We start from the raw sequence: 13,562 nt of genomic DNA, 5'->3' as shown, positions 1-13,562 counted from the left end.
GAATGTCCTGGAGCAAAGTCCTGCTCAACCTGTGTTAGTTACAAACAACTTAAGAACACTGCAAGAAATCATATCAAGTAACTCTTTATAATGAGTACTAGTAAGAGCTCATTCAACCACAGAATTGTAGATTTGTGAGGTCAGAAGGAACCACAGGGGTCATCTGGTCCAACTCCTTTCCATTGTGCAAATACCTTCTCGAACATCCTTGGCGAGTGGCCATCCATCAGCCTTTAACACCTCAAGTGGTGCTAAACCAACCTGAGACAACCCAACCAATTATATACTTACTGCCCATTTAATCATAAAGCTTCCCCTGCATTAAGTTGAAATGTCTCTTCTCTTATCTTTAACCCATTGGAAGTTTGTCCTATTAAAGCAAGCACACTAGAATAATCATAGAATCACCAAATTTTGAATTGGAAGTGATCTTAGAAACCATCTAGTCTAATTCATACTCAAAATGAATTCCTGCTCTATACCCTTAAACCTTATCCTATGTACTCAAAATGAGATCATCCAGTCTCTGCTTTCAAGTCCTCAAATGAAGGGGAACCCACCACTTTTCCAAACAGCCCATATATGACTTTTAAATAGCTGTTATTATTAAGAAAAAAATTTGCTTGTTTGCAATTTCTTCACATTGGCATTGCCTCTAAGCATAAAATTGTAATCCTACTTCCACATGTCAATTCTTTAACTAAAATAGCTATCATGTCTTCTTTAAGTCTTCTCATCTCCAGTAAAAACATAAGCAGTTTCTTCAACAGATCCTTGTATGCTATAATCTTCTGTCTTTTAAAAATTTAGGCTATTTTCTTATAGATCTGCTTCAGATTGTCAATTTACCTCTTAAAATGTAGCATTCAAAATGGACATAATATTCTCAATGTGATCTGACCAGGATAGAACACAGAAGGAATTCCTCACTCCATGTGAAATTTCTATTAATGCCTCCTAAGATGGTGCTAGCTCATTTTGCTGCCACATCACACTGTTCACTCATATTGAGCTTGTGGTCTACTAAACCCATAGGCCTTCCTCACATGAACTGTTTTCTAGTTATGTCTCCTCCAAACTGTATTTATTAGGTTGTTTCTTTTGGATCTAAGTAAAGAAGCTTACATTTCTCTCTGTTAAATGTCATCCTGTTACCTGCAGCCTCCATTCCAACATGTCAATATCCTTTTAGGTATTACAGTTCCATCTATGTATCCCTCTTTGCTTCTTATCATTTGCAAATTTCATAAATATATCACTACTGCTTTCATCTAAGCCATCAGTAAAAATGTTGAACAGAACAGGACCAAGGATAGAGCTCTGTGGCACTCCAATAGAGATTTCCCCTTTGGGTTGGCAAGATCCATTTATCATTAATCTTTAGACTCAATCATCCAACTATACTATAATCATCCAATCCAAAACCTTTCCATTTAGTCCAGAAGGATATTGTAATTACTGTATCAAACACTTTGCTGAAATCTAGATCTACTCCCCCCATCTCATTCCCCAACTTAATGATCTTTTTGAAAGACCAAATAAGCTTAATTTAGTCTGGTTTGTTTTTAATGAACCCAGTCTTATGGTGACAACTTTCCCCCATTGTTAATACTCACAAGCTAAAATTTAATACAGTAATTCATTTTAGGATTTTACTAAGAACAAACATCAAGGTCCATATTTTAAAATATTCATGTCCTTCCTTCTCCCCCCTTCCCTCCCTTTTTATTTTAATTGGGTCATTTGCATGTGATTTCTCAAGTTCATCAAGTTCTTCATGTATTCTGGGACATAATTTGTCTTGCCTAGGTGACCTAAGCCCTTGGAGGGCAGCTCTGATAATCTCTGCCCTTATTTTGGGTTTCACTTCTCAGTTAAACAATATTGTTCCATCCTTCCCAGACTGAAGATCATTCTCTTTAGTAAAGAAAAGAAAATAAATAAGAATTGAAGACCTTTGGTTTTTCTCTCGTGCCACTAATCTTTTCATTACCCATTCGGCCCTGGTAGGGCCTCTGTCACTTTTGGATCTTTTTATTCCTCTCCTTCCCCAATACAGCTTTTTTTTAAGTGGTCTTTTAATTACCTTTTCTATTTATTGGAAGTCTCAACTTCTACTGGATTTTCGCCTTACTGACACTAGAGTTAAAGTCTCATCCTTCTTTTGTATTCATCCTAAGGAATCTGCCTTCACTCCCATCTCTATGTAAAAATATGCATTTTAATTCTGAGTTCATCAATGACTTCCCTCTATAGCCAAAGCTGTCTCTTTAGATAACTTTCTTTTTCTCCTTTATCATAATTAATTTTTTCCATTTAATTCAAAAAATATTTATTAAACTACTATCATGTGAAGTTCCTCTTTCTGATGCAAAGATGGAAATGCACGAACAGCTGCTCTCAGGGAGCTTACAGTACAATAAAAAAAATGTACATACATATCTATTAGCCAGGACAAAATGAAATACAACAATAATATGAAAACTAGTGGTATAGAGGAATAAACGAGGGACTTAGAGGCAGGAAAATCTGACTTCAAAATTTGTCCCAGATGTTCACCAGATGTATGATAATGGATAAGGCACTCTATTTGATGATGAGACTCCATTTCTTCACCTGTATAATGGTGAGAACAGCATTTGAAGTATCTATTTGACAGAGTCATTGAGAGGAAAACATTTTGCAAAATTTAATTTGCCATATAAATGTGAGTTTTTATTATAATTTGGTTTCATAGTTTGGAATTGTCATTGCAGCAAATAGATGATGATTTCAAGTTCACAAAGCTTTACATACATTGTTTTATTTGATCCTTGTAATAACCCAGTGAGGTAGGTGAATATCATTATCTCAGTTTTTTAGATGAGAAAATCAAGGCTTGGGGACTTTCAATGATTCATCCCTGATCACACAGACAGCAAGTATCAGAGGCAGCATTAGAACCCTGGTCCTCTTTTTACTAAACCATGTTCTATCAGAACAAATTTCAAGTACTTCCAAACTGGCCTAAGAATTTCATTCATGAGAGCCTCCCACAGAAAGTAATACCTTATAATGGAAGAAGATGGCTTTGTGGTAAAAATCAGGGTTCAAATCCTGCCACTGTCCCTTACTAGCTGTACTGACCTTGAGTAGGGATTGATCTCTCTGGGCCTCACCTATAAAATAAAGAAGGTGGGGCAGGACAATACAGTCTCAAAGGTCTCCTCCCCATCTAAATTCTGTGTTCCTTCCTGAAGCAACTAACCTTTCTCTGAACTCTTCACAATTCATTGTTTAAAAATCTAGGATACATGTCAAATTATTCCTGGTAATCTCCACCATGCTCCCTATCTTAGGCACATGGATTTCTCCAGAGATAACTAACTCTTCATAGTGACAACACTGCCCTGCTTCCCCTTATATCTGATTTGTCTCTACCCTTTTATTATCACATTGTAGATATGCATATACATTAACATGTATAGTGTGTATATATGTGTGTGTATAGTTATGTGTGTATGTATGTCGGGACATAGTGTTGGGCCTGGAGTCAGAAAGACTCATCTTCCTGAGTTCAAATCTAACCTCAGATATTTACTAGATGTATGACCTTAAGACAAGTCATTTAACTCTGTTTGCCTCAGTTTCCTCATCTCTAAAAGGAGTTGGAGAAGGAAATGGCAAACTATTCCATTATCTGTACCACGAAAAGCCCAAATGAGGTCACAAAGAGTCAGACATAATGAAACAACCGAATGATAACAAAAAATATTGCACCTCACCAAGTGTCAATAATATCTATGAGATTATATCTAACCTGCTCCCTCACAGCATATTAATTTACTTTGTTAATTACTACAGAATCACAGAACAACAGAATTTCAGTATAGGAAGAATTTTTAACCCTGGTTACCTTGTCCAACCTATACTTAAAAAAAAATTCTATTATAATATGCATGGCAAGTGATTATCTTTTTTTCTTTTTTAATATATAATTTATTTATTTTTCAGTTCTTAACATTCACTTCCACAAGAATTTGAACTCAAAATTTTCTCCCCATCTCTCCTCACCCCCCACCCCAGGACAGCATGCACCTCATCCACCCTTTCCTCCAGTCTGTCCTCCCTTTCACCACCCACCCTTCTTCCATACCCCCACTCCTCTATTTTCCTGTAGGGCAAAACAGTTTTCTATACTTCATTGCCTGTATATCCTAATTTCCAGTTGCATGCTAAAACAATTTTTAACATTCATTATCAAAGCTTTGAGTTCCATATTCTCTCCCTCCCTCCCCACCCATCCCCATTGAGAAAACAAGCAATTCAATATAGGTTATATATGTGTGACAATGCAAAGCACTTCCATAACAGTCATGTTGTAAAAGACTAACCACGTTTCTCTCTGTCCTATCCTGCCCTCAATCTATTCCATTCTCTCCCTTGACCTTTCCTCCCACAATAGTTCTTGCTTCTGATTATCCCTTTCCCCAGTTTACTGTCTTTTCTATCATCTTCCTTCTCCTATCCCCTTCCTCCTTGCCTTCCTGCAGGGCAAAATAAATTTCCATATCCAATTGAGTGTGTGTTATTCCTCCTTAAGTCAAATCCCATGACAGCAAGGCTCACTTATTTCCTTTCATCTCCCCCCTCTTCCCCTCCATTGTAAAAGCTCATTCTTCTCTCTTCCATATGAGATAATTCACTACATTCCATCTCTCCCTTTCTCCTACTCCCAGTACATTCCATTTGACAGTAAATTTTAATTTTTTTTAGGTATTCTCCCTTAAACTTCAGCTCACCCTGTGTCCTCTGTCTATGGATATACACACATATATACATACATACATACACATACATTCATGTACACTTACATACCTACACATACATAATATACACATATATACATACCCATACACACCGACCTATATATTCCCTCTAACTATCCTAATACTTAAAAAGGTCTCATGAGTTACAAATAACATCTTTCTCTTGATTCTTGTATCTGAAAGTCAAATTTTCTATTCAGCTCTGGTCTTTTCAACAAGAATGCTTGGAATTTCTCTATTTCATTGAAATTCCACTTTTTCCCCTGAAGTATTAAACTCAGTTTTGCTGGGTAGGTGATTCTTGCTTTTAATCCTAGTTCCTTTGACCTCTGAAATATCATATTACAAGCCCTTTGATCCCTTAGTGCAGAAGTTGCTAAATCCTGTGTTATCTTGATTGTATTTCCACAGTACTTGAATTGTTTCTTTCTGGTTGCTTGTAATATTTTCCCCTTGACCTAGGAACTCTGGAATTTGGCTACAATATTCCTAAGAGTTTTCCTTTTGAGGTCTCTTTCAGGAGGTGATCAGTGAATTCTTCTCATTTCTATTTTACCCTCCAGTTCTAGGATATCAGGGCAGTTTTCCTTGATAATTTTTTGGAAGATGTTGCCTAGGCTCTTTTTTGATCATGATTTTCAGGTAGACCAATAGTTTTTAAATTCTCTTTTCTGGATCTATTTTCCAGGTGAGTGCTTTTTCCAATGAGATATTTCACATTGTCTTCTATTTTTTTCATTCTTTTGGTTTTGTTTTGTAATTTTTTGGTTTCTCATAAAGTCATTAGCTTCCATCTGCTCCATTCTCATTTTTAAAGAACTATTTTCTTCAGTGAGCTTTTGAACCTCCTTTTCCATTTGACCAATTCTGCTTTTTAAAGCATTTTTCTCCTCATTGGCTTTTTGCACCTCTTTTGCCAATTGAGTTAATCTATTTTTAAAGGTATTATTTTCTTCAGCATTTCTTTGAGTCTCTTTTAGCAAGCTGTTGCTTTGCTTTTCATGATTTTCTTGCATCTCTCTCATTTCTCTTCCCAATTTTTCCTCCACATCTCTTACTTCATTTATAAAATCCTTTTTGAGCTTTCCCATGGCCTGAGACCATTGCATATTTTTTTGGAGGTTTTGGATGTAGAAGCCTTGACCTTGATGTCTTCCTCTGATAGCATGCCTTGTTCTTTCTCATCTGAAAGGATGGAAGAAAATACCCTTCCACCAAGAAGGTAACCTTCTATAGTCCTATTTTTTTTTCTCTTTTTGGAGCATTTTTCCAGCCAATTGCTTGACTTTTCAGTCCTTTGTCAAGTGGAGGGTATACTCTAGGGACCTGTAAGTTCTCTGTTCCTCCAAGGTGGCACAATCAAGGGAGAGGAATTTACTCCTCTTCTGGCCTGCACTTTGGTCTGTGAGCAACCACAAGCACTCTTTTCTGCCCTGGACCTGTGGATAGGATTCCCTCTCCACAGCCACCACCAGCTCCTTCTTGTCAGTGCTCCTTCTTGTCCCAGGACTGCCACTCAGGGCTGAGATTTAGAGCACTAGATTTAGCCACTTGATCCCCCCAGGGTCTTTAGACCAGGGCTCCAAAAGTGGACACTGCTGCGGCAGTGGCTGCTATTGCCCTGGGGCCAAGGCTGGGGCTGGACTGTGCTCCCTTCTCATTCAAGTGAAGGAGTTTTCTCACTGACCTTTGAAGCTGCCTTTGGTTTGTGAGTTGAGAAATCAGGGAACTGCAGCTGCTACCTGTAATTCCATGCCTTGAAGCCTGCTCCAGTCCTGACATGCTGTGCCATATGGCCAAGGCTGGGCTGCACTCTGCTCCAAGCCCAGTGCAATAGACCCTTCCTGTTGGCCTTCCAGGCTGTCTAGGGCTGAAAATCTGTTTCAGTCTGTCATTTTGTGGCTTCTGCTGCTCTAGAATTCACTTAGAGTAATTTTTATAGGTATTTCATAGGCTATGGGGAGGAGAGCTAGAGGAGGTCTGTCTTTCTATACCACCATTGTGGCTCCGCACCTGGCAAGTGTCTAAGCTTGAAGATCTCCAATAATGTGGGCCAACTACCTTTCAAGGCAACACTTTCAAGTTTGGAGTAGTTCTCATTGTTAGGAAATCTTTCTTAATATTAAGACTAAATTTGCTTCTTTTTGGCTTCTACCCATTTCCTGGTCCTGTCCCTCTGGGGCTAAAGAGACCAAGTCTAATCCTCTTTCCATGTGACAGCCTTTGGAATATTTCAAGACTGTCATCTCATCTCCCGTGGGTGTTTTCTCCTGACTAAATACCCTCAGTTTCTTTAAAGTTTCCTCCTATGACTTACACCTACTGTTCTTGTTACTATGTTATGGATGCTCTCCAAACTTGTTTACTAACTATGCCATCCTGGTGCTTTCAAAACCTTACAGGGTTGTGAGGAAAGCCTCTTGTAAACCTCAAAGTATAAGCACTTTGTAAACTCTAGAAGCATAAGACCTTTTGTTGTTTTTACTGTTAATGGGAAAGAGGATTAAAAAAAAAAAAAACGTTGTTGGACCTGCCAGTCCAACATAACTTTCCACTTCAGTTCCTTTCCTTCAAAGTATCTCTGATAATGCTCTGTGTAAGCCTGTGCACTACCTTCTCAACCTTGTCATTTCTGAAACAATTTGTAATCCTCAGTGGGAATGCTGTGGTATCTTCCCCTTGAAGGTCATTAAAAAGAGAATTAGTATCATTTTAGAAGAAATTGAATATTCACTCACTCAAAATCGATGTTTTCTCTAGAGTCCTTCCAGCTTTGTGATTTGCTTCATTTAGAATAAAAGGTTATTGATAACTTTTAATCATCATCAAATTATTTCATATAATGTGCCAAAATCTGCCTCTCTGTAACTTCTGCCCATTGGCCCCAGGTCTGTGTTCTGGAGCCAGTAAGGATCATTCAAATTCTTCTCCATTCCAAACTTCCAAATATTTAAAGATGGCTAACATTTTTCCTTTTTTCTTTCTTATCCAGGTTAAACAGCCCTAGTTCTTGTAAACATTCCTCATGTATTATTTTTCAAGTTCCCTCATTATTGGGAAACTAGGTGGTATGATGGACAGATCCTGGAGTCAGGAAGACCTGAGTTCCAAACAGACACTGATTGTGTGATCCTGAACAAGTCACTTAAACTCTTTCTGTCTCCATTTCCTCATTTGTAAAATGGGATAATAATAGCATCTACTACACAAGGGTTTTGTGTGGATTAAATGTGATAATATTTGTAAAAGTGCTTACCACAGTACCTGGCACACAGAAGGTCTTAATAAATGTTTTTTCTCTCTTCTTCCCAACTGGGCTTGATAGGGTTTGAAAGGTGGGGGATTCAGGGACCCCTCAAGGACTGGAATATAGGAAAGGGTCATCAGGAATGAATTCACGGACTCAAGCATTCTTGAAGTCAAGTTGGCAAAAATTTATTGTTATGCTTTTCAATGGGCAAGAATTCTTAGGGAACCTGCAACCTTAGAGGGGTACAGTTAAAGTTTATATAGGTTAAACTATAGTAAGACATGTGCCAAATATGCTAACCAGGTGATTCAGGGTGGGATTAGGGAGTGGTTAAGGAGTGAGCAGTTCTTAAAGGAACATGCACTTTTAGTATCTGCTGTGCAAACATTTTACCCAGAGTTCACTGGGAAATAGCCCAAAGAGGAGGCTACAGGGAGGTGTGGTTTTAGGCCTGCAACTTCACTAAGTCAGCTAATAGCCAGGGCTGACTGAGGAATGCCCAGTCTGCTGCCCATCAATGTCTTGTTTGACAAGATAGATGTTGGGAGTGTATATATGTATATATGTATGTATGTGTGTGTGTATACCCACCCCCCCACACATATATACATATATATACATACATATATATGTGTATGTATATGTATATATATATATATATATATATATATACACACATGTCTAAGTCTAGAATACACATAATGAGGAGTCCAGAATGCATATAATGAGGTAGGGAGATGGTATAGATAGTCCAGTGGGTACTAAATATCTTTATGAGCTAGTACAAAGCCAGTTCAAACTAATAATTCCTTCAGGTGTGGTTTGTCACTATACCAGAGAGAAAGATAAGCATTTTTCTGGGGCCCACTCATGAGTTGCTGTTAGGCATAGTGTTCTTGCGCTATGGAGAAACTGCCAGGGACAGTTTTGCGACTAGGGAGAAATGTGATTTTTGGAATTAGGGTCCAAGCACAGGCACCCAAGCACCCTGTCAGGCTTACCCTCTTTTAGATCCCCTCCTGGATTCCTTACCTAGTCTCTCAGTGTTTTTCTTAAAAAACGGTGCCCAGTGGCAAGCCACAATACTTCAAATGTGGAAATATCCAATGTAGAGAAATATAAAGTGACTGTTTTGGGAGAGACACTATCCTTTTATTAATACATCCTAAGATCACATTAGCTTTTCTGCAAGCCATAATCTTTCATTGTTAATTCATACTAAACAGTCAACTAGAACTCTTGGGAAATTTTGTAATGAACTACCATTAAGCCACATTTCCTCATCCTGTTGTGTTATTTCTGATTTTTTGAGCCAAAGAACAAGATTTTACATTTATCCTCATTAAAGAATAAATCATGCTGAATTTGGTATTTGGATTTAGTCATTAAAACAATTTAATTCTGCTAACATATTTGCTGTCATGACCAATGTTATGCCATTCAGAGAAACCTGTTAAGCAGACCATCTAGTAGTTCACTCAAGTCACTAATAAAAATGCTGAATGAGATAGGGCTGAGGGTACAACCATGCAGCACAACATTAGCGACTTTTCTCCTGGTTGAAATCTATCCATTTATCAACATTCCTCAGGTAGGGATAGTAAACCAATGATAATTTCTAATATTTTTTCTATTCTAAACAGTGTGTTATTTGAGTTCTTGTCACTTTTGTAAATCATAGGTTCACAGGATAACACACTTAAGAGCTGCAAGAAAACTCAGTGGTCACCAATTCTAGTCTCCCCATTTTAGAGATCAGGAAACTGGAACCCAGAGAGATTGTGACCTTTCTCACTGCTGGTAAGCAAGAGAACCAGGTTTCATTTGAGTAGGAAAACAAACAAGACAAGCCCTGTGATATGTTCCTGAATTTTAGTCCTGGCATGGAGACACTAATAAAACAGATATCTTGTTCTTTGTGACTCCCCCCGATAACAACTGGGGCAAATTGCCTATTTATTGGGTCTATTTCCTGAGAGACTAGGCTCCAAGTTGTCTGGAGAACCTTAGGACCTTTCTTATAAGATATCTCTCTAACTTCTTTTTCACGGCTTCTTGTTATTTCCAGCATTTGGCAGAATGCATCCAATTTCACTTTTCATCTATACTCAGGTGTTTTGTTGCATAAGTAGTGGACTTTAGGCATGAGATACTGTGGAAGCTGTCAGACTTATTTGATGTGTTGGTTGTTTTTGCTAAACTTTATTTTTCTCTTTTAAAAAAATCTTTGTTATAAGAGATGTCTTGATGGATAGGGGAAGAAGAGGGGGCATATTTGAAAAGGAGGATGACGTATAAACAAAAGAAATCAATAACAATTTTTTAATACATATGTAGAAATATCTGAAATACTACATGACTACTTGTAAATATCCATATATCCATATATTTCCACATGTACATGTACGTATAAGCGCTCCAGTGCTAATTGCTCAGCCAAGGCCTGTCCAATGTCCTTAAGCAATCACTAGACACAATGTGCTTAATGACTGCATAAAAACCTGACCTGAATATTGGAAGATCTATTTCACTCACCATTTCCTCATGACCAGTTTTCCACTGTTACCCAGTCTGTTCTCCATGTGACAGGACTGAAAAAAAAACACACAAAAAGATAACTTACAAGGAGCATGTAATAAATGGTAAGTACCAAATGAACGTTATCACTGTTGGTATCACTACAGGATGCAGTCCTGGAAAGGACCAACCGCATTTAGTTTGTCATTTCATACTTCTGACCTACCCTTAAGTTATAACTACAGGTGACCATGAAAATGATCTGAGTTGTGGCTACCACAGATACCTACTCTTGCTATCAAGTTGGTTGTTAAGCTAGCCAAAGTCATCAGATCAACCAAGTTGTAGTCTAGCAATTTTCCTCAGTGAGTAAGAACATATTATCTATCAATTGCAATATTCCTTTTAAAGTAAATACTAGTAATTATTATAGAATAAAACCAGTATATAAATACCATAAATCTTTTTACCAGCCTAACTCCCAGATGTGAACTCATTTGACTACATTTTTAACTCAACTCAATAAACATCTGTCAGGAACCTGCTGTGTGCAAGGCACTCTAATATGCAAAAGAGAGAGAATCAGTGTCTTCGCTTAAGGAGTTTGCATTTTACTTGGGCAATGGAACAGATACACAGACAAGGAAATACAAAATAATATGAGGAAGAAAAGATGTTAACAACTTAGAAGAACTCACAGAGGAAGCCTAATGTCCCAAAGGAGAGGGTACCTGCAATTTGTTGTTTTGTTTTGCTTTTTTTTGGAGTTCCAATATCTCAGAGTACTTTTCTGCTGTATTCTCTTGTATTTCTGTCCCCATTGCTTAGCACAATGCTCAACATATAATAGGTGCTGAATAAATGCTGGTTGATAAACTATTGATCATTTGGACTGTTAGACTTCTAAATGGTATATCTCTAAGTCCCCACTAGGAATGCTAATTCACTGAGAATTTCTCAGTCCTATCCATTTTGAAGACCATTCAAAATCTCATGCTTAGTTAGGTGGACAAAAGAAGAATAAAGGAGGTGAAGAAAGAACACAACTAATTCAGTCCAGCGCATTTTAAAATGCATGTATAATATGAATTGAGGATTGCTCAGAGTGCAATGGAGAGGAGAATGCTGGAAGAAGGCAAACTATAACACATTATGGACAAGAAATTACAAAAGAGAAGCTATGTGAAGGTGGTTATCAAAAAATGTATGTGTCAAAAAGATGGGCGGACCACCTGGTGAGAGATAATGGATAAATGATTTGTGTATGCCAATGGTATTCTCTCCAATGGGATTCTGTAAGAATATTGGGGACCCATAGGAGGATGTGGAGAAGACTCACATTAAATAGACAGTTATGAATGAGTTTTTATCTGCATCATTAGAAGGAGTTCTGAATGGATGAGACTGCAGAATGAACTGGGTATTTGAGGACTAAGTACAGGCAGAACTGGAAGAGGGAAAGATGTAGGAAGTAGATCTTCCATACAAAAGAATATATCAGTAAGTAGTTCTGAAGTAGAAAAAATAAATCTGATGATGACACCATTAAAAGCTGTGCCTATTTGTCACAATGACTGGAGTCTGCTTGTGGCAGGGGTAGGATGTGTGGGAGGGTACTAAACTCTGATGTCCGAACACTTTTATACTAGAGGAACCATGAAAATGCAGCAGGCATTCAAATTTGCAGATACCAAAAAGGAACCATGTTTTGTAAGAAGACTGATGCTAGAAGAAACTTCATGAAAACCTTAGCAAATGAGATCCAGAAAAACTTATTAATTAATGTTTAACTTATCTGACGACCATTAGATATCAAAATATAGGAATCTAAAGCAGTATGGAAAATGTCTACACTCCCTCTTTCCAAGTTATAGATGGCCTCTGAATTGATATTCTTGCTGAAGACATTCTGGCAGTAAGTGCCTGATGTATGGAATAAGAAAATCCATGAATCTATTAATCCCTCTTCCTGTTAGATACCTGTATTGAGTGTGGGTGATCATGTAGTCACTGTCTCAGACTTCATCTAAGGTGCAACTGTCTGTAGAACACAGTAAAATGGGGCAATCACTGGGGGAGCAGAACTTTCCATCAGGACAGTGACTCAAGGAGGCAAACAGTAGAGGAGGAAGATATGGTTCCATCAGCTAGTGCTAAAAAAGAAACTGAGCTTTTTATACATACAACCACCCACTAACCGGCACCAGTACACCCACCACTCAAGCTGCCCTTTTGGGAAGGCTTTTCTTTTTTAAGCCTATCTTAGCTATTCATTTTTAGCTTTTTATCATCTACTAAAATGTTGCAAGTGGGGAAAACACTGATTTTTCCTGGATCCACAGGCATGTAGGGAATATTTCAATAGGGTGTGTCCCCAGTGATTTTATTTTTTAAGGCAAATATTTATTACATTTTGTTGTCATTTCAGTTGTATCTGACTTTTTGTGACCCCATTTGGGGTTTTCTTGGAAAAGGTACTGGAGTGGTTTATCATTTCCTTCTCCAACTCATTTTTTAAAAATTAATTAATTTGTTTTCAATTTTCTACAATCACTTCCATAAATCCAGTTCATTTTACAGACAAAGAGACTGAGACAAGGGTTAAGTGACTTGCCTAAGGTCACAGAGCTAGTAAGTATCTGAGCCCAGATGTGAACCCAGGTCTTCCTGACTCCAGGTCTGGCATTCTATCCACTGTACTATCTAGCTGCCTGTAACACCAATCATGGTAGCACACCTGAGGACTGCTGCTGTGAATAATTTTAAGGGTCTAATCACATTGTATAATGAACTCTATTTATTCAGCAATAAACTAAACATTGTTCAAGAAAGGAAAGCATAACATTCATAGCAACATCCTTAAGGAAAACATAGCATCTAATATGTATGTGTATCTCATACCACTTACCATGTCATATGGTGCATAGCATATATCATTGCATTCCCAAAGTCAGGGGGTCCCCAGGCTAGGGTCTTCCCTAGCATGA

General features: G+C 37.8%; 1 protein-coding gene across 1 annotated transcript in view; it reads right to left on the bottom strand.

Annotated features, from left to right (window-relative positions):
• The window catches only part of C1H9orf85 (chromosome 1 C9orf85 homolog), a 284,217-nt gene that overhangs the window by 52,261 nt on the left and 218,394 nt on the right, over nucleotides 1-13,562 (bottom strand). The window contains exon 5 of the transcript XR_011967532.1: nucleotides 10,594-10,649. The gene's annotated coding sequence lies outside the window, so the exon portion shown is untranslated. The remainder of the gene's footprint in view (nucleotides 1-10,593; nucleotides 10,650-13,562) is intronic.

The sequence above is a fragment of the Notamacropus eugenii genome, chromosome 1 (genome assembly GCF_028372415.1).
Source record: "Notamacropus eugenii isolate mMacEug1 chromosome 1, mMacEug1.pri_v2, whole genome shotgun sequence".
In the NCBI taxonomy this organism is placed as follows: Eukaryota; Metazoa; Chordata; class Mammalia; order Diprotodontia; family Macropodidae; genus Notamacropus; species Notamacropus eugenii.
The sequence above is the reverse complement of the archived record's forward strand: the minus strand, read 5'-3'. Positions and strand labels throughout refer to the sequence as shown.